A 22,428-nucleotide genomic window follows, 5' to 3' on the forward strand; every position below is an offset into this window, starting at 1 on the left:
CATTTGGTTACAATTTAAGCAATATTACACGAGAGGGGGTGGCCCCTTTAGTGTAATATTGCAATTATTCAACAATTACCCTTAAAACTAAGATAATCGCAAATAATCATACTTTTTTAATGACAGATGTAACCACTACGACCACAAATGTACCAAGAAACTATCTAGCTTAGCCACAGAGTCTCCTGCGTTCTGGGATAACAGAGCAGCTGAATTATTTTGATTAGGCGTTGCATCATGCTGGTTTGAAGCACGGCTAGAAAGCTGTTTCAACCAATCGGATTGCTTCCTCGAAAAAATCCTGTTTTATAATTCTCAATCATATCCTGGAACCACTGATGGTCAGGACCACTGATGGTCCCCGGACCACTGATTAGGGACTACGGTACTGAAATACGTCAGTAATGTCAAACTATTACTATCCAGTGATGCGTAGTAAAATGGACCAAATGCCAGGCCAGTATTATTATGGTCCGTTATGATGCAATGGTCGTCATGCCAAACTGTGAAAATCACACTAAGATCAAGATCGGGCGACGCTTCTACACAGTCCCACACGGTTTCCATAGGACTCCAGTTCATCTGTAGTACACAGATGAACTGGATAAATAGTTTGCACTGATTTTGTGGATTTTGTTTTTATTTGTTTTAATATACTTGTGGATTAAATGCATGTGTGTGCATTTTGCACTATTTTCGTTTGAGTTGTGTGGCTTAAAAGCATGTTTGCACTTTTTGTGTGTATTTTGTGTATTTTAATGTATGTGTCGCTTTAATGCTGTGTATTTTGTTCTTGTTTGTTTGATGTGTGGCGTTAATGCATGTTTTTCTTTTCTTCTATTAAGTTGAATGTAATGTATGTGGCTCTTTGTCATATGGATGAATGCCTTCTAATGCATTTACACATTAGTATGGTCTGAGGTTTTACCACAAAGCACTTGAGGCTATGATGTATCCATCAATGGCTGTCACTGATGCATTGGTTAATTAGTTTCATGTCTTGATATAAATGCCCATACTGTAAGTACAAGTTTCCTTACTGCATACTATTAATCTGAGTTGTAGTCTCAAGGCCTTGTCCTCTGATCTCAGCCATGGACCAAATTTGTCTTGGTCGTATCTTGAATTACTACTGATTTTGTTTTTGGAAACGGGTGGATAAAATACTCATATATATATATAGCAAAAGAAAAAGCAAATCCCTGGGTAATACATTACACCAGACGATGTTCTTTATGTTGGTATGGCCTTCTGCCATAACAAGGTCTCATTATGAGAGGAATATGTTTAGATAATTCAAATTAATTAATGTTTCAAGTAGGGCCGGGACTAATTGCGATTAATTTAGATTTATTAACTACAGAAAAATTAATCGCGATTAACTACAGATAAATTAATCGCACCTTTTTTTTCACCGCGGAACGTTTCTCACTGGGCGCCTTTCTATAGTACTGAAAACTGGAAATAATAAAAAGTCACCCCATTTTGTGTTGCCTAGAACTGGAGGTCTGACAAAAAACAGTAACAATATGAAGTAAGTACAGCTTTGTGATGTCACTGAGATGTACTTGTTACTGTTACTAATTTTTTTTCAGACCTCCAGTTCTAGGCAACACAGAATGGGGTGACTTTTTATTATTTATTATTAACAGGTATATTAATGACAGTAAAATGTTGAAAATGAGTGGTATCCTGTAGTCAGTATTAATTGATTCACTGGGATACCAAAAAACATAACAAAAAGGTTTCTCGCTGTTCTCAGGTTGAATATTGATATGCGATTAACCCTTTGACTGGACACTCTTAATAAGATCTTATTGTGCATTGGGCCAGATTTCGCGACTTTTTGAATGACAATAGAAATATGTGCGATATGACCACAATGTCAGGAAATGTCTCATTTTCAAGCTGCATGTCTGTACTTTACAATTAGAATTATGATTCTAGCATGTTCCATCATTTACTTATAAGCATTTTAGTACACCTTGGTTTCACTGTTCACTGAAACCAAGGTGTATTAAAATGCTTATTAGTAAACAATGGAATATGCTAGAATCATAATTGTTTTTTAGGTCAAGACCTACTTACTTTGTTGCTCGTTCAACTCCTACTGAAAATGGATTAGAGCTGGCATGTTATGGACATATTTGTAAATACATGCATAAATGTTATGAAATTGAATTAATTTAAAGGACTGACCTGCAGTGCCAACTAAGCATTTTTATTCAAGTACTGTATTGCTACTATTTTGAGGGACATGACACTGATTAGGGATGGACGGGAAAGATACGTGATAATATGAAGTATGATCAATACAACAATCTCTGATAAAATTCCTTATTTGTCTAATTTAATGGGTTATTTCACAACAGTTAAAAATGGTTGGCTATGCAGCACCACACTGTAAGTCCAGGGGGACAGGGCCTGGGCCACACAAGACATTCTTTTCATTTCCCAAAGACCTTGTGAGGAGAAAGCAATGGGCAAAAGCCCTTAAAAGAGCTGGGTCAGATGGGTTCACACCTTGGAAACCCACAAAGTGGGCAAGGATCTGTGAGGTAGGACACTGTAAAAACACATACAATGCTATTTCAGTGTCAATTGAAAAGTTAATAATTCTTCTTTTCTTTTCAAAACTAGGATCACTTTTCAAAAGCCCAGTTGCATCCCTCTGGGCATCTTCTGCCTAATGCAGTCCCTGATCAAATGATCAAGCTCTGCATGACTGTGACCCCCTGTGTGACCGAGACCCCAGTGTGACAGAGACCCCCAGTATGTCGGAGAGCTCTGGTGTGCCTGAGACCCTCGGTGTGCCTGAGAGCTCCGATGTGCCTGAGAGCCCTGTGACCCTTGGCGTGTCTGAGAGCCCTGTGACCCTCTGTGTGTCTGAGAGCGCTGGTGTATCTGAGACCCCCAGTGTGACAGAGAACCCCTGCATGACTAACAGCATTGGCATGGATCACAGTTACAGCAGGCAATCAACTGGTAAAAAATAATAACATAGGTTGATCTCATCAAGAACAGAACCCGTTTAATTAAGTGTAATCATGAACTTAATCAGAACATATTAAGGATCACTTTTCAATCACCCAGTTTTAAAAGTTTGTTTTCTCCCTACTTCAGTCAGTGATCAAATGAGCAATCCCCGTATTATTGAGGGCATCTGCATGACTGGGAGCACTTGCAGAACACTGCTGGATCACACTTACACCAATACATCAACAGGTAAAGCGACATGGGATACAGTCATGCAGAACATAACATTTGTAATTAAGTGTATATAACATGAACATCAAACATGAACAAAAATATCATGTTTATTAAAAGGACCTTGGGCCTTATTTTCGCCGGTGCCTTACCTCTTATGCCTAAACTGCTTTGTCTTTAATATTTTGAAACACATTTTAAAATACTCCACATATTGTCTGTCCTGATCAGTAGGGTCTTAAGGGTCTTATTTTCCTCAGGTCTTAATGCATGGGTTATGGCAGTGGTTTTCAACCCTTTTCATGTCAAGTTCCATTATTTATTTGACATTTCAGCCACGGACCACTACTTGATGAGATTTAAGTCTCTCAGACCCAAAATGTATTTTGTTGTCAAACACGTTGATCAAAATGACAATTCTTCTACATTCTCTAATTTGTGTAAATTAAGTGATGCAGATGTTTAACAATACTTTTACTCTTCAGAGAGTAAAATATCTATGAGGGTCCATTTGGTTACAATTTAAGCAATATTACACGAGAGGGGGTGGCCCCTTTAGTGTAATATTGCAATTATTCAACAATTACCCTTAAAACTAAGATAATCGCAAATAATCATACTTTTTTAATGACAGATGTAACCACTACGACCACAAATGTACCAAGAAACTATCTAGCTTAGCCACAGAGTCTCCTGCGTTCTGGGATAACAGAGCAGCTGAATTATTTTGATTAGGCGTTGCATCATGCTGGTTTGAAGCACGGCTAGAAAGCTGTTTCAACCAATCGGATTGCTTCCTCGAAAAAATCCTGTTTTATAATTCTCAATCATATCCTGGAACCACTGATGGTCAGGACCACTGATGGTCCCCGGACCACTGATTAGGGACTACGGTACTGAAATACGTCAGTAATGTCAAACTATTACTATCCAGTGATGCGTAGTAAAATGGACCAAATGCCAGGCCAGTATTATTATGGTCCGTTATGATGCAATGGTCGTCATGCCAAACTGTGAAAATCACACTAAGATCAAGATCGGGCGACGCTTCTACACAGTCCCACACGGTTTCCATAGGACTCCAGTTCATCTGTAGTACACAGATGAACTGGATAAATAGTTTGCACTGATTTTGTGGATTTTGTTTTTATTTGTTTTAATATACTTGTGGATTAAATGCATGTGTGTGCATTTTGCACTATTTTCGTTTGAGTTGTGTGGCTTAAAAGCATGTTTGCACTTTTTGTGTGTATTTTGTGTATTTTAATGTATGTGTCGCTTTAATGCTGTGTATTTTGTTCTTGTTTGTTTGATGTGTGGCGTTAATGCATGTTTTTCTTTTCTTCTATTAAGTTGAATGTAATGTATGTGGCTCTTTGTCATATGGATGAATGCCTTCTAATGCATTTACACATTAGTATGGTCTGAGGTTTTACCACAAAGCACTTGAGGCTATGATGTATCCATCAATGGCTGTCACTGATGCATTGGTTAATTAGTTTCATGTCTTGATATAAATGCCCATACTGTAAGTACAAGTTTCCTTACTGCATACTATTAATCTGAGTTGTAGTCTCAAGGCCTTGTCCTCTGATCTCAGCCATGGACCAAATTTGTCTTGGTCGTATCTTGAATTACTACTGATTTTGTTTTTGGAAACGGGTGGATAAAATACTCATATATATATATAGCAAAAGAAAAAGCAAATCCCTGGGTAATACATTACACCAGACGATGTTCTTTATGTTGGTATGGCCTTCTGCCATAACAAGGTCTCATTATGAGAGGAATATGTTTAGATAATTCAAATTAATTAATGTTTCAAGTAGGGCCGGGACTAATTGCGATTAATTTAGATTTATTAACTACAGAAAAATTAATCGCGATTAACTACAGATAAATTAATCGCACCTTTTTTTTCACCGCGGAACGTTTCTCACTGGGCGCCTTTCTATAGTACTGAAAACTGGAAATAATAAAAAGTCACCCCATTTTGTGTTGCCTAGAACTGGAGGTCTGACAAAAAACAGTAACAATATGAAGTAAGTACAGCTTTGTGATGTCACTGAGATGTACTTGTTACTGTTACTAATTTTTTTTCAGACCTCCAGTTCTAGGCAACACAGAATGGGGTGACTTTTTATTATTTATTATTAACAGGTATATTAATGACAGTAAAATGTTGAAAATGAGTGGTATCCTGTAGTCAGTATTAATTGATTCACTGGGATACCAAAAAACATAACAAAAAGGTTTCTCGCTGTTCTCAGGTTGAATATTGATATGCGATTAACCCTTTGACTGGACACTCTTAATAAGATCTTATTGTGCATTGGGCCAGATTTCGCGACTTTTTGAATGACAATAGAAATATGTGCGATATGACCACAATGTCAGGAAATGTCTCATTTTCAAGCTGCATGTCTGTACTTTACAATTAGAATTATGATTCTAGCATGTTCCATCATTTACTTATAAGCATTTTAGTACACCTTGGTTTCACTGTTCACTGAAACCAAGGTGTATTAAAATGCTTATTAGTAAACAATGGAATATGCTAGAATCATAATTGTTTTTTAGGTCAAGACCTACTTACTTTGTTGCTCGTTCAACTCCTACTGAAAATGGATTAGAGCTGGCATGTTATGGACATATTTGTAAATACATGCATAAATGTTATGAAATTGAATTAATTTAAAGGACTGACCTGCAGTGCCAACTAAGCATTTTTATTCAAGTACTGTATTGCTACTATTTTGAGGGACATGACACTGATTAGGGATGGACGGGAAAGATACGTGATAATATGAAGTATGATCAATACAACAATCTCTGATAAAATTCCTTATTTGTCTAATTTAATGGGTTATTTCACAACAGTTAAAAATGGTTGGCTATGCAGCACCACACTGTAAGTCCAGGGGGACAGGGCCTGGGCCACACAAGACATTCTTTTCATTTCCCAAAGACCTTGTGAGGAGAAAGCAATGGGCAAAAGCCCTTAAAAGAGCTGGGTCAGATGGGTTCACACCTTGGAAACCCACAAAGTGGGCAAGGATCTGTGAGGTAGGACACTGTAAAAACACATACAATGCTATTTCAGTGTCAATTGAAAAGTTAATAATTCTTCTTTTCTTTTCAAAACTAGGATCACTTTTCAAAAGCCCAGTTGCATCCCTCTGGGCATCTTCTGCCTAATGCAGTCCCTGATCAAATGATCAAGCTCTGCATGACTGTGACCCCCTGTGTGACCGAGACCCCAGTGTGACAGAGACCCCCAGTATGTCGGAGAGCTCTGGTGTGCCTGAGACCCTCGGTGTGCCTGAGAGCTCCGATGTGCCTGAGAGCCCTGTGACCCTTGGCGTGTCTGAGAGCCCTGTGACCCTCTGTGTGTCTGAGAGCGCTGGTGTATCTGAGACCCCCAGTGTGACAGAGAACCCCTGCATGACTAACAGCATTGGCATGGATCACAGTTACAGCAGGCAATCAACTGGTAAAAAATAATAACATAGGTTGATCTCATCAAGAACAGAACCCGTTTAATTAAGTGTAATCATGAACTTAATCAGAACATATTAAGGATCACTTTTCAATCACCCAGTTTTAAAAGTTTGTTTTCTCCCTACTTCAGTCAGTGATCAAATGAGCAATCCCCGTATTATTGAGGGCATCTGCATGACTGGGAGCACTTGCAGAACACTGCTGGATCACACTTACACCAATACATCAACAGGTAAAGCGACATGGGATACAGTCATGCAGAACATAACATTTGTAATTAAGTGTATATAACATGAACATCAAACATGAACAAAAATATCATGTTTATTAAAAGGACCTTGGGCCTTATTTTCGCCGGTGCCTTACCTCTTATGCCTAAACTGCTTTGTCTTTAATATTTTGAAACACATTTTAAAATACTCCACATATTGTCTGTCCTGATGAAGGTCGAATAGACCGAAACGTTGACCAATAAAGAGCCCTAAGGGTTAGAGCCCTAACCCATTTTTGGCAAGTTTCTGTCAGTGTGCGGGACCCTTCTTTATTTCTGGGTAACCTTTTTAAAAATACTCCAAATAGCCAGATCTACATCGACACACTGAGCTTGTAGATCAGCTATTTGAACTATTTAAAATATTGTTTTAAATATATTTATTTTTAAAAGGCAAAGAAGTGTAGGGACAAGGGGTAAGACAGTGGCAGTCACATTACACATTACTGAGAAATGTGGGAAAAGGTAACCCATTTCCCTACTTTTGAAATTGAAACTAGAGTATGAAGATGTTGCCACACACATGCAATACCATGGTCTTTGAAACATAGATGCACCAGACACCTTCCATCACAGCCATGCTGAGGTTGTCACTGCCACTGTCCACTTTCTTGATTGCAGAACAAGACGAAGAACCTGCAGAGGAAATAGACAGAGACCCACGCAGACGGATCGCTGAACTCGAAGTTGAGCTAGAGATGAAGGTATTATTATATATGCTTTATTTATGCTCCGGACCCCAAGCAGGACACTCAGCTAAGAGCATCGGGAGGCGCCAGAAGGCCTGGGACGGACGGTGGGCTCGCCTGTCGGCGGACCATCAGCTTGATCCCGAGATCCAACTAGGAGCTTTTTAACTGCAATGTTTCAAAACCTTCATTAATGCAAAAAGGCTTCTCTTTTCATTTTCCATTTTTCACTATTCCTCTTTCAGAATAAGATGCTTAGCCTGCTCTTCAATCCTGACCAACTTCAGAGCCTGGAAAGCAGGTGAGATAATAACCACATCACTACTTACAGTGCTTTAAAGCAAGGTAGTAACAGAAGCAATTCTACCCAACTAATTTCTGGGTCAAAGGCAGTGAAGAAGTGCATGTCAACAAGGCTGACGACCAGAGGGAAAGAATGAACATCAGTGGTCTGAACATAGGGGATGATTGGGAGATGGGATTAACGTATGCACCAAACGTTAATTCCATACAACCATACCAATACAGTAAACAAACTGATTTACAACACACGACCAAGCCACTGCTGAATTATTGGTAGGGTGTGATATAAGGGTGACAGTCACTGCCAGTGCTTGCATGTTCAATTCAATTCAATTCAATTTTATTATAGTGTCAAATCACAACAAGTTGTCTCAAGACACTTTACAACCAACAAAGATCCACCCAGAGCAAGCAACAGGTGGGCTCCGTGGAGGGGTCTGGTCCACGGTCACACTCGGCAGTCAGTTGGGGGTTAATGTTAGAGGTCCAGGTCCAGGTCGAGCTCTGTGAGGCCGGGTCCAGGTCACACTTCTGGTGGGCTCCATGAAGAGGCCTGATCCACGGTCACACTCGGCAGTCAGTTGGGGGTTAATGTTAGAGGTCCACAGAACTGCGACGGGGAGGACGAAAAGAGACTCCGGGGAGAGATTCCCCGGATTCTGGATTAGTGGCAGGCCTTACTGGAGCCTATATAGTGTATATTACAAGTACTGCTGGGAGACAAACCCACACAACAATGTACGACCATGGTATCCAGCTAGACCCGGAGACAAGTCTGGCCATAGGCTTTGTCGTAGAGAAAGGTTTTCAACCTAGTCTTGAATGTGCAGAGCGTGTCAGCCCCACGGACCGAAGCCGGGAGAAGGTTCCACAGCTGCGGTGCCTGGGACCTAAACGCCCTGCCTCCTATTGTAACTTTTGATATTTTTGGAACAGTAAGCATGTTTGCATATTGCAAACGCACTGCTGTTCTATTTGGTTTGTAGGGATCAATGAGATCCTTGAGATATTGTGGTGCCTGACCATTGAGAGCTTTGTAAGTGAGAAGAAGAACTTTGAACTCTATTCTGTATTTGACCGGGAGCCAGTTTAGGGAGGCCAGTGAAGGAGTGATATGGTCTCTTCTTCTGGTACCTGTCAACACACGCGCCGCAGCATTTTGAACTAACTGTAGGCTTTTCAGAGACTTGCCTGGGCAGCCTGATAATAGCGAGTTGCAGTAGTCCAGCCTTGAGGTAACGAAGGCGTGGACAAGTTTTTCTGCATCATTTTTGGACAGGATGTGCCTGACCTTTGCAATATTTCGCAGGTGAAAAAAAGCATTCTTTGAGATTTGTTTGATATGAGATTTGAAAGACAAGTCTTGATCAAAGGTAACCCCCAGATTCCTCACAGTGGCCTTGGAGGCCAAGGTAATGCCATCTAGAGAAAAGTTCCCATCGACCAACTTGTCTCTCAGGGGCTTAGGGCCGATCACGATAACTTCCGTTTTGTTAGAGTTGAGGAGTAGGTAATTACGTGCCATCCAACTCTTTATGTCTTTAAGACATGCTTGAAGTTTGACTAATTGGTCCGTTTCGTTCGGTTTCATCGATAGATATAGTTGAGTGTCGTCTGCTTAACAATGACAATGTATGGAGTGTTCCCTGATGATGTTGCCCAGAGGGAGCATATATAAGGAGAAGAGTATTGGTCCAAGCACAGAGCCTTGTGGGACTCCGTATTTGACCTTTTCACGTGTAGAGGAGCCATTATTGACCTCTACAAACTGAAAACGATCAGACAGATAGGACTCGAACCATTTCAGTGCGGCACCCCTGATGCCAACCAGATGTTCCAGTCTCCGTAGCAGAATGTGGTGGTCAATAGTGTCGAATGCAGCACTAAGGTCCAGCAACACCAGTACGGAGAGGAGGTTATTATCTGCTGCAGTCAGGAGGTCATTTGTAACTCTCAGCAGGGCCGTCTCAGTGCTATGGTTAGCTCTGAAGCCCGACTGAAAGCCTTCTAATAAATTGTTGTTTTGTAGAAAGTCACATAACTGTTTGGCGACCGCTTTCTCGAGAATTTTGGAGAGAAACGGAAGGTTCGATATAGGTCTATAGCTAGCTAGAATGCCTGCATCAAGAGTAGGCTTTTTGAGTAGAGGTTTGATTACCGCTACCTTGAAAGATTGTGGCACATGTTCATGTCTCTGCATATTCCCTTCTCGCCGGTTATACTGTAGATTTCAACCAGCAGAGTCTGCAGACAGGGTCAGTAAATGGTCATCTGCAACTATAAGCAAATGCTTCAAAGTCAGAGTTGCCACATGCAGGGATCAGTGGCTATGAATTTTTGAGAAAAGGTATGAGCCCTAGACTTGTTATAACATATTTACATCTTCCTAACACGAAGAGACAACAAGGTACTAACTTTGATAAAATATCTTTACACATTCTAGAGATGAATTTGCCCATGCCATCCTACCGGACACTCAGCAGGCGCCTGGAGGCCATAGCATTCGCACCAGGAATCCAAATGGAAATCCTGGACTTAATGGTGCTGAAACTGCAGCATCTTCTTACCAGTGCCCGCCTTGCTGTCCTGAAGGTACCTTAAAATAAAAATGTATAGTTAATTTGTATACCGGTAGTTTCATCAGTACGATAAAATCAGAATGATTAACAACAAATACATACACAGTATAGTATTTTCCAAAAGACACACTTACAGAACAGACATACAGACTTATGACTGCACACCGTTGAACTTAGTCATGTTGCTTATTGAAAATAAATTGTTTCACTCCCATAGCCTATAAAGTATTTTGTTTCATCTGCACATTTCAATGGAATATATATTGTTTTTCTCCTTTTTTTAATAGATTGATGAAATGGTCATCAAAAAATAAATGCAATACGACGCAGGGAGCAAAACTATTTTGGGTACAGTAACCTTGCCCCCCCCCCAAAATGGGATGTTGGCCACAAAGGTGCTGACCACCATTCTGGCCTCATTAACCAAAGATTTTAAGCAGGTTGTGGCGTACGATTACACTGGGCCTTCGGTGTCAGGGAAAGATCTCTGGGCCTATAAATCAATAAGTGTGGCATGTGGAGAGCGCGGCATACAAGTCGTTGCTGTGGTACGTTCAGGCTTTAGCCTTTAATTTACCACCACATCCTATATGAACAAACCAGTTATTGGCTTTGTAAAAGCTTCATTCTCAGCTTTGCTATTAAAATGATGTCAATGAATGTTCTTACCTTCTATATCACCTTCTAGTGTTCTGACATGGACTCATCCAACCAGGCGATGTGGCGGGAGGCTGGCCTTCATAACGGCCAATCGATGGACAGGACATACATTGCCCATCCATGTTTTGATGGAGCATATTTGTTCTTTTGTCCTGACACCCCCCACCTGCTCAAATGCATGAAAACGGCACTGTGTAACCACGACTTTGTCATACCAGATAACATAGTCAGGAACAACAGCTTGCCTGGTGATACAGTGAGTACATTTATTAATAGGATGCTACTCAGATCACCAAATAACAAAAAGCTAATAGATGGTTTTGACATTTATGAATGATCACCCCAAATGAGCTAAACTTACTGAAATGACAAAATCTTCTGCTTGAAATGTTTTCCAGGTGTCTATACTTGCCATTGAGAAGGTGATCTCTGTGCAGGCTGACATGGCAGAGAAACTGGTGCCTGGTCTGACACAAGGAGCCATATCAACACGAAACAGCTTCGATAAAATGAAAGTATGTTGCACTAACAACACACATTTACAGTTTGGTATATGTACAAAGGCCTTGCATCTTAAATTAAATTTAAGTGCAGACAGTATCTAAACTGAGGTCCAAAAGGCTTAGTAAATCTGGCTCTGAGTGTATAAAATACTGAAAGTACCTTCTCTTTCTATGACATACAATGACCAGGTAGATCTATATACAGACAGACAGGGTACTGTATGTGCAGTATTTTCTATACTTAACAGTTATGTTCTCTTCAGGTCCTACCTGCATGTAAGGTGTATTCGCACAGCACTGCAAGTGCCATCAGAATGCTGGTGCACTGTCAACAGCTCCCAACTGAGGCCTTAAGCACAGCCTGGTTCATTGACATGGTGAATGACTGGTTCGACCTGATGACATCGAGAGGCCCCTTTATGGTCAGCGCATGCACACTCACACGCTCACTCACTCACCTTACTTACCTTACTTACTGGCATTCCTCTGGCTTGAACTCCTGTGCACTCCATCTGTATTACACAGAAACAACATTATTATGACTAGCAAGAAACAATTAACAAAAGGTGTTTGATTGTGCATGTTACACTACAACACTAGGAAAAAATAGAGTCCGCAACACTGGATTCAACGTTTCTAAACATTTAATTCATTCATTCCTGAAGAAGATCCTAGTGATCGAAACGTTGAATCAAATAAGTGTCCAGTGTCGCGGACTATTTTTTCCTCTTGTACTGCCTTTTGTCCAGCACCCCTACCTGTTTCACTGAAGAACACCTGTTTAAGAATGCCACTGAACCCAGGCAGTGCTTGCTCCTTCTGTTTGACACTAATGACATATGTATGATTTACACAGCACTATATCCACCTAACGCCACTGCTGGGGCCACCTGGACATTGGAGAGGCTGCAGGAGTTCATGCGAACATTCACTGCCATAGTGTTTCGCTCAAAAACAAAAGGGAACACAACAGTGTAAGTGCCTCTGAGACAAACAATTAAAAGCAGAATTAATGGCAGCAGTTATGAGACTTACAATACTAAATGAATCCATTTTATTCACAGCCTGGAAGCCATCTCAGACTGGGGTGAGAATGGCAACCACCACCATGCTGGTGATGGCAGGTGCTGCACTGTTCCCAGAGGAACTGGAGCAGCACCTGCCATCAGTCCCCCCTTCCTTCCTTCCAGCAAACAGGGGCTGGATGGTGCAGCTGACAGGACAGGTATCAGCCCTCAAACATTTCCATACTGGGCGCATCTCCACGGATGCAAATGAAAATCTGCATTCGCAGTTGAGGGCAGATAATGTCATCCACCCCAGCGCCAAAACCTGCCGTGCCAGATTGAAGGCTATTGCCCTCACCCAGTATGAAGGCAAGGGCGCCTCATCCGACACCACAATGGTCAAATTCATTGACACCTTGGCCCACACAACCTGCCCTTGATACAAGGGCAGGTTCTGTATTACCTCTCAGGATGGGCAGTGTTCTCTGAACGCTGCAAGACTGCATGTGAAGCCTGTAGTGAGTACTGCCTCTCAAGCAGTGCCCTCAGTGAGCATGGCTACCACAGCCTCCACCCCGTGGAGTCAGAGGCAGTACTCACTACAGTGAAGAGCAAAGGGAAACTGGTCCACCCATCCTCAGATGTGCATCACCTGCATGAGAGGCTCCACCACCTCATGAACCAACACCAGGCACTCCTCACAACTGAGAAGCCTTTGGATGTGATCATGAGGTGGATGGACACCACTACCACCTGGCTCCCTCCTTGTCACAACATAACAAGGAAAATAATTAAGCGATTGGCTACTCTAAAATTACACATGCTGGTTAAGCAAAAAACAAGCCAGACTGGAGAAATATATCAATATGATAGCAAGTCGGCTCTAAGAGCGACTTCAGTAAAGTAATCATTGTTTTTTCTTTAGTTTTTTGCATTTTCTTTTATTTTCTTTTTTCCCCCAGTTGTTGTAATTATTTGCACAAGCAGAGCGCGCAAGTAATAGTTTCCGTCCATGTCGCCGTTTGATGTGTATGCGCCGTGCCAGCGTATGACGTAATAGTGAAATGTGTTACTGTACTATGTGGCCTGCCTGCTATTTCCTCTGCACGCCACCCACTCTGTACTTTCACCTGTCTATAGGAATACATGGGTGTCAAAGGAGGGATGTACACTGGGACAGGCAAAAGGAAAGAGGGAGAGAATAGGAGGCAGGATTACAACCACAACTACACACTTTGCAATGGTGGCTGCAAGCTTGTTGTCTGTTCTATACAACGTGTATCTAGTCCCTGACAAAACAACATGTACGGAGAGTTTTAAATTCACCCGCTTGTGTGGTTTTCAAGCATCACTTAAATTATCTTGTCTCGAGTAAACTTACATTGAAAGATAGCAACACGATTGCTTGTGACAAATAGCGTTTGCTTGCTATACTATCGGCAGTGACTGAATAGGCCCTGCAGACCAAATGTCCCAACTGTCAAATTAGTATAGATCTTTTCTTCTGAACAAAATAATATAGATGTTATTCAGCCAAATGTTCATATGAGGGAGGTGGAATTTCCGTTCCTATAAACTTCATTCGAATGTGAAGTACATTTTTATGAGAAGAATGAAGGATTATGTTTGCACTGCCCTTTTGCAAAGCACCACTGCTCTCAACCAACTGGTAGTTATGTAGTACTAGTTAAGTGTAGAGTGTCGTCAGGCCAGTTTCAAACTTGGAACTTGTGCCATTAGGACCTACACTGTAGGAAGCCACTTGACTGAACGCGCCAGGTGTGCCAATGTGTAGCATTAACCTGATATGAGCATGAACCTGACCTTTGGGCTCTGATGTATTTATGTACAAAATGGTTAATTTAATCAAATATTATATATTGAATTATTATTATTTTGGAGCAGACTATTTTTGTATGTGAGTTATAGACTCCTGGTTGACTGGAATGATGGATGACTATGCACTGTATAGTCAAAGGAGGATTAAGTATTGTTGGGTTTTAAATTTTTAGAGAAAGGCCTTTTCTTTCTCTTGATTTTTCTTTCTGTTGCACGCTATTTTTACACGACTCAATGCATGTCAGTGCATATTTGAAGTTTACCGTCTTTGATTTGTCAATTGGTTGATTTAGGCTCAAGTCTCCACTTTACTTAAGTGCAGTATTAAACTCATCAGAGGAGGGCAGCGATTGGGCATCCACGTGAACAATAAAGACAGTTCAGTCAGACAACTCACGAATAGATTAAACAATATTTATTGCAGCATGAGTAACAAGTGTGCATATGATATTTGACTTGGCGTTCGGCTCTGCTGGAATTCTCCCTGCTCGGCATGATTAGCAACAACATAAAACATAAGAGCAGGGAGATAGATATACAATAACCCCCCCATGGGGAGCATAGATAGCAGAGCCCACCGGTGGTGCTGGGGTGGTGGTGGGAGAAAACATCACATGTAACTGGGAACCATGAGCAGAGGAAGGCAGGAAGAGCATGGAGACTAGTGAGCTTAAGTAGCCTGCCCAGTTAGTCAGCTGACTGCCGCATCGGCGAATGACGTGTGAGACTTGTACACACGTATACTCCCACATAGTAATGCAGCATGTTAACCCCTTGAGCATAGCATGGGCCTTTGAGCAAGGCAAGAACCTCCCTTGAGGTTGACTGACTGAACTGACTCCGCAAGCTGCGTTTGATTTCAGTCAGACAACTCACGAATAGATTAAACAATATTTATTGCAGCATGAGTAACAAGTGTGCATATGATATTTGACTTGGCGTTCGGCTCTGCTGGAATTCTCCCTGCTCGGCATGATTAGCAACAACATAAAACATAAGAGCAGGGAGATAGATATACAATAACCCCCCAACACGCATACCTTCGGTGAACCTTCACCGTCAATCCGGGCAGGTGACCCACTATGAATGCACAGTGACGAAAATGCGAATATGCATTTCTGGAACCTGCACGGATAACCCCCCCAACAAGCAGAACCGAGAACGCCTTACGGGAAGACTCAACCGATACACATCCGGGCAGATATCCCACTCGATAGTGACGAAATGCAACGGCTATGCAATTTCTGGATCCTGCACGGATATTTTAACTTTATGTGAGCTATGTGTGCCATGACGCCACGCTGGTAATCGTGAGGCTTAGCTGAGAAAAATAATGTGTGGGGTGAGCGCCGAACTCAAAAGCTTAAGCTGAATGAGGCCTGCATGGCTACGCTTGCCGATAGGCCATTCCTCCATAACGCCATTATGGAGGAATATTCTACGCTGCTTCGCGGGGCTTACACTCACAGTGGACAGTCTCTGTATTGAGTTTGTGCTTAAAATGTACTGTATTCCTACATTGAAAATATTTCAATCTATCAAACCTACGGGAATCCTCAACCGATACCCATCCGGGCAGATATCCCACTCGATAGTGACGAAATGCAACGGCTATGCAATTTCTGGATCTGCACGGATATTTTAACTTTATGTGAACTATGTGTGCCATGACGCCACGCTGGTAATCGTGAGGCTTATCTGGGAAAGTTATATGTGTGGGGTGAGCGCCGGACTCAAAACCATTTTTGAGAATAGGCATGCTAGACTTTAAACTTAAGCTGAATGAGGCCTGCATGGCTGCGCTAGCCGATAGGCCATTCCTCCATAGCATATGGAGGAATATTCTACGCTGCTTTCGCAGGGCTTACGTGTAGTGCAACCATTCACCGGTATTCCTCCATAGCATATGGAGGAATATTCTACGCTGCTTTCGCAGGGCTTACGTGTAGTGCAACCGTTCACCGGTATTCCTCCATAGCATATGGAGGAATATTCTATGCTGCTTTCGCAGGGCTTACGTGTAGTGCAACCATTCACCGGTATGCCGACGTCCTCTACGCCAGTATGAGGAAACGCCATCGGCCTGCTTACCGGTATATGCCGACGTCCTCTACGCTAGTATGAGGAAACGCCATCGGCATGCTCGCCGTTATGCCAACGTCCTCTACGCCAGTATGAGGAAACGCCATCAGCCTGCTTACCGGTATGCCGACGTCCTCTATGCCATAATGAGGAAACTCCATCGGCATGCGCCGTTTCTCTAGAGCCACTATAAACATGAGCTTGAGGAGAAACTGAACTATAAGCCATTAGCTTATAACGACCTGTAGGAACTTCACCCAGCGAAACGGATCTTACATGTAGTGCGACCATTCATGTTACCCCAACATTCCTCTAACGCCAGAGTGAGAAAACACCATTACCCCGATGTTCCTTTAATGCCACTGTAGAGGAACATCAACGAACCATTATTAACATTAGCTTGTGAAATGCCACCAATTTAACTGCCCCCAGCGACCACCGTATATGCAAGGAAATAAGATTACCATCCCTGATCGAATACAGCACTTGCACTCATTACATTCTGAATAAACAACTGAAAGCTCTTCCGATTAGATGCACATGATGATTCGTGGGCAGCTGAGGACCATGGCCTGAGTTTCAGGTGGCGACTGGTGCATCAGCGTGGCGGTAGAATCGGGAGTAGCCAGGGAATGAGCTGAGGAGACCGATAGCCGATTAAGCAGGGCTCACGCCACCTGACGGAGTCCAGAACACAGCCAGAGCAGGTTGCCCGATGCAGAACTAAAGACACAAGCAGAGACAGAGTTACTTATACTTATCCTGACTGAATGAATTAAAGAGTGAATAGGGGATCCTAGCACGGATCGGAAAACAGAGATCATGCTGAGGGTCGAGATCAGCAGGAGAGACTTCCCACACCGCGCAAGCCGAGATACCAATACTTAAAGAGAGAAGCCTTAGATCTTAATCCTAAACTATTTAAACACCCAAGTGATAGAGGCCCTTTATGAATAACTTACATAAGCGGCATATGCTCTTCATGCAGCCTTTGAGCAATTGATTATGAGCTTTAAAGAAGTTAAAATAAGCTTCATGTCATACAGACCCGAGAACTGTTCGAGACCACCCTCGTCCAGAACTAAGATGAGATACACTACTATGTCCCATGCAAGAAATCTATAATGCTGCAGGATCGACAGCACTGCAGCCTGCACGTGGGTGATGGTGATGGACTTACTTCTTTGCTAGATACTAGAACCATCACTTTCGAAGAAACCCTAACGGGCCCACACCGGCTGAAGAAGTATTGGTGAATCTCCTGACTGAGCGATCCAGGACATCTGTGATTGTGCTGAAAGAAAGCTTAGGACCAGAAGATCATCTGGGGGTCATGACCTGATGAACGGATGAGCCACAGATAACAGATAAAACATGATATGCTTTGAGAGAAAGCATGCCTAGATATGTGCCTGTCCTGAATAGCCACTTTTTGTATTAAATATTAATTAGTATTAATAATTAATTTAACACAACGCTAAACAGCTTCTATGAAGAAGCAATGACAAAGTTACGGTTGTTTGACATTTATGCAATTAACTGTGAATTGATTACTGTCATGCCATTAGTTGCAATAACTAAGATGGGCAGAAAACAGCCTTGCCGAGTCATGAGGCCCGAGGGCAGGAGCCTAACTCTTGTTTCAGCAGAGTGAGCAGATTGATGTATACGTACAGCCCCTGGACGTGACGCTAGCATGACGCAGGGACTCACTCCACTCCGACCATTGGTGCCGAGGATCGAAGGAGGCACTGGGTCCCATTTTATTTTTAGTCTTTGGAATGACTCAGCCGGTGATCGAGCCGCAACCTCCCAGTCCGGGGGCGGACGCGTCTAACCACGAGGCCGCTGAGCTGGTACCAGAAAATGTAGGCTTACAGTAGGATTCCGCCTGAAAAAGTAGCTACCAAGCAGCCACAAGAAAATCTGCCCCATCCCTACTAACTGCAACGTTGAATAGGTTAACAAGATATACTGGCCATCTTGCACGACTATAGACTACTTTAACATAGACGTTTAATGAGCACCATGAGCCAAACATTTGGATCCGTTGTCCTGATGACACACTGCATGAGGTCACACAATTAACCAGGGGCAGCCTTAGGAATCTGGAGGCTCGTTTCGAGACCAGATATGAGGCCTCCATGTATACCATGACATAATTATCCTGTTGGGTTAAGGTTAGGGTTAGGGTTAGGGTTACACTTGGTTACATTTTCCTAATGCTGTTACTCAATACTATAGTGGCACTGAGCGACATCAAATCGATTACTGATCTGAATACAACTGGCAGAGTAAATTTCCCAGACTGCACCGGGGAAACCACAACCGATAGGTCGCACAAGCACTGCGACACAGAAGCCAAGCTTGCTGCGAACATAGACATAGTCTATGGCTGCCTTCCTTCAACCCAGATCCTCTCACAGATAAGTGATGAATTAATGCTTAGGAGTTTCAATTTAGAGCTCCTGGCAGTGGATGTTAGCTGTGCAGAAATCAACCAAGCAAGCTGCTAGCCTACCACCTTCTGAAACATCTTCAGTCCCACAAAGCAACTGCCATTACCTAATCCTACTCGAGGACTGATCAACAGAACATACAATATGAATCTGAGACATTTAAAAGTGACGAATGGGCAATGGGACGCACGGTGACAAGACGCTATATACGTATACGTATATATTAATCTGAACTTCTGACCTCAAAGAGAGTGAGGAGGGTATACGCTAGAGTGACTGGACCGACAGCTAGATAGGCTTGAGGGGCGGACGGAGGCAGCAGTTTGTTAAGCTTTTAGCTCTTCTCCAAGACTCCGGATAGTGAAGCTGAGACATGATAAAACGACAAAGGAAGCACTAATTAAATGTCCATTAAGAAATACATCCAAAATAAACAGCTAGAAACAAATCTACGAAAGTAAATAAACTAGACAGTAAATAAACTAGACAGAAGGCTATGACACTTGACATGAGATTACTGCAAATGCAATTTGCAAGCTTAACCTACTTTAATATGACACTGCACATGACTGAAATCCATTGAGATGAATTAACAACGTATGATACTGTCCTTGGAAACATGGAAAAACTTTAAGATTAATAACTATGCCACATATGAATTTATTGACGGACAGAAAGCTCTTATACAGCTGCTGCTGCATAGAAGTATTACTAGTGTTAGCCAGGCATAAAACTGAAACATAATACATCACAGGGTGAAAGGGTGCTAGCTTTAGCATTAGTTTAGCATGAACAACCCTCATGGCAATGAGGAACCTCAACAAACCACATGGCTACAAGCAGTATTAAGCACCAAATCTATATAGAGATTGCCATTAAGGTAGTTAACTCACAGCAATACTTTCCAAGCACATATAGAAAGTGTTAGGTAATACTTGTTAATACTTTGGTAAGCAGAGTGTGACTGAAGTCTTGCTTCAAAATGAATGAAACCGTTAGGAGACACAACAGGCAGCCGAGTTGCCAGATCTTGAGAAAGAAAGCAACTAGGTGTAGAACCATCCCATGCCCGACTAGGACTCACCACATGAGAACTTAACTTACAATATATATACACCCCAATGACTATGATGACTTGAAACAACACATTTCATTGGACAAGGTCATTTGGACCCATGACCAAAAACCAGAACAAACGATTGACTACAGAAAACAAGCCCAACGTTGCTTATAAAACCACACGTGGCAACCACTGCACATGATTTGAGGACCCATAGCTGGAGGGGACAAACACTGCACCTGAGCTGGCTTGGCAAAACATCAGCTAAATGAAAACGTGGCTTTGACTGTAGACACATACCACATACAATAGAAGCTGCCGCACTGTCTGCGCATCCGGTTTAATTACCAGAACAGGCTATTATGAAGCTTGTTGAAGCCACCTGATAGAACTCAGCATCAGCAGAATCATATCAAACTCAATATTTTGCATACAACCTGCAGGCCCTTATCACAGCATGGACAGTAGCTGAGAAGCATAATTTAAGCAGCAGACGCAGTAGCTGCACCCGCGGACAGCAAAAGCAGTAGCAACAACCACAAGGAACAGAAAACATCACATGTAACTGGGAACCATGAGCAGAGGAAGGCAGGAAGAGCATGGAGACTAGTGAGCTTAAGTAGCCTGCCCAGTTAGTCAGCTGACTGCCGCATCGGCGAATGACGTGTGAGACTTGTACACACGTATACTCCCACATAGTAATGCAGCATGTTAACCCCTTGAGCATAGCATGGGCCTTTGAGCAAGGCAAGAACCTCCCTTGAGGTTGACTGACTGAACTGACTCCGCAAGCTGCGTTTGATGAGTGTTTTACTTTACAAGAACATTGGAGTTAAAGGTCTTAACTGTACTGTATAGTTATACTAAAGTGATTTGACTTTGTTCTTTTTTTTATGAGCTCCGAATAGGTCTGTAATTTGGGAAGTCTGACGTCTTTGTCTGTTTCACTGAATTATAGTGGTCATAATGATCTCCCTGACGTATGATAAAATATCAAATGTCAGCCTGTTGGAGAAAACCAACCAAAACACCATCAGCCAGGATGTGAAGAAGAGAAAGTTGGGGTGGATTGGACATACCCTCCGAAAACCTACTGACATCACTAGACAAGCACTGGACTGGAACCCACAGGGCAAAATAAAAGTGGGGAGGCCAAAACAAACCTGGAGAAGATCAGTGGAGAGTGAGGCAAAGTCGACCGGATTATCGTGGGCCCAGCTGAAGAAAACTGCTCAAAACAGAGTCCGATGGCGGGGTGTGATTGCGGCCCTATATGCTCCACCTAGGAGCCTACAGTAATAAGTCAAGTAAGTCAACCCATTTAGACCAGAGGACGAGTCTACAACTGAAATCTGAAAATATGTTGTTCCAGGGATCCCCCAGAAGCAAAGATTTGAGTAAAAAAACCAAAAATAGCGAGTGCCGCACTACGAGCTTGTAGATCTGCTATTTTTGAGTGGTGCAACCACTCCAAGGAACAGCAATGTCCGTGTTCCCCCTGGAACTCCCTCAAGGACCCCTGGGGGTCCCCGGACCCCACTTTGGGAACCACTGGTTTAGGCTATACTTTAATATTTCCTGTGTTTTGTTTTGTTCATTATTGTTAAATTCAGTGTTGATGTGTAGGGGCTAGTTAGGAAAATAAGGAACTATAACTGCGTCCCTTATTGCTTCAATAAGGGACGCATCATTTAATTCTCAAATAAGGGATGATTCTGTATTTTAATTTAAGGGACAGGTGGCAACCCTAGCCTTTATCCAAGGCGCTTTACATAGATTGTGCATCAATTCACCCATCCACACACACATTCACACACCGAAACCATGCAAGGCACCAACCAGCACATCAGGAGCAATTAGGGGTTCAGTGTCTTGCTCAAGGACACTTCGACACTAACTCTGGGGGAGCCCGGGTGGCAACCTTGCGTTTCCTATCCAGCCACTCTACCCCTGAGCCACCGCCGCCCCAATGCAGTACATGCACCTGACAGGCTAAATGCATTTGTTGCACAATTAAATCATCTTCTGAGGTGTACTGTGCATTGTTACATTAGGCACTATAGGCGGCCCCCGAAGGACATCACACTTTACCCGACAGCAATGTCTCCATACATTGCAGATGTGCAGAGACTTGTGTGGTGGTATAGCCTAGATATCTTTCTTTCTGAGGTCTAGCCTATTATTGGTGCTGGTTTAGTTTAGTTTAGTTTATGCATGTTTTTAGATAGCAATGTTTTTGTTTTACATGCTGTAGCAGAACATCTTAAA

This window comes from Protomyctophum bolini (assembly GCF_963924005.1).
Source record: "Protomyctophum bolini genome assembly, chromosome: 20".
NCBI classification, from domain to species: domain Eukaryota; kingdom Metazoa; phylum Chordata; class Actinopteri; order Myctophiformes; family Myctophidae; genus Protomyctophum; species Protomyctophum bolini.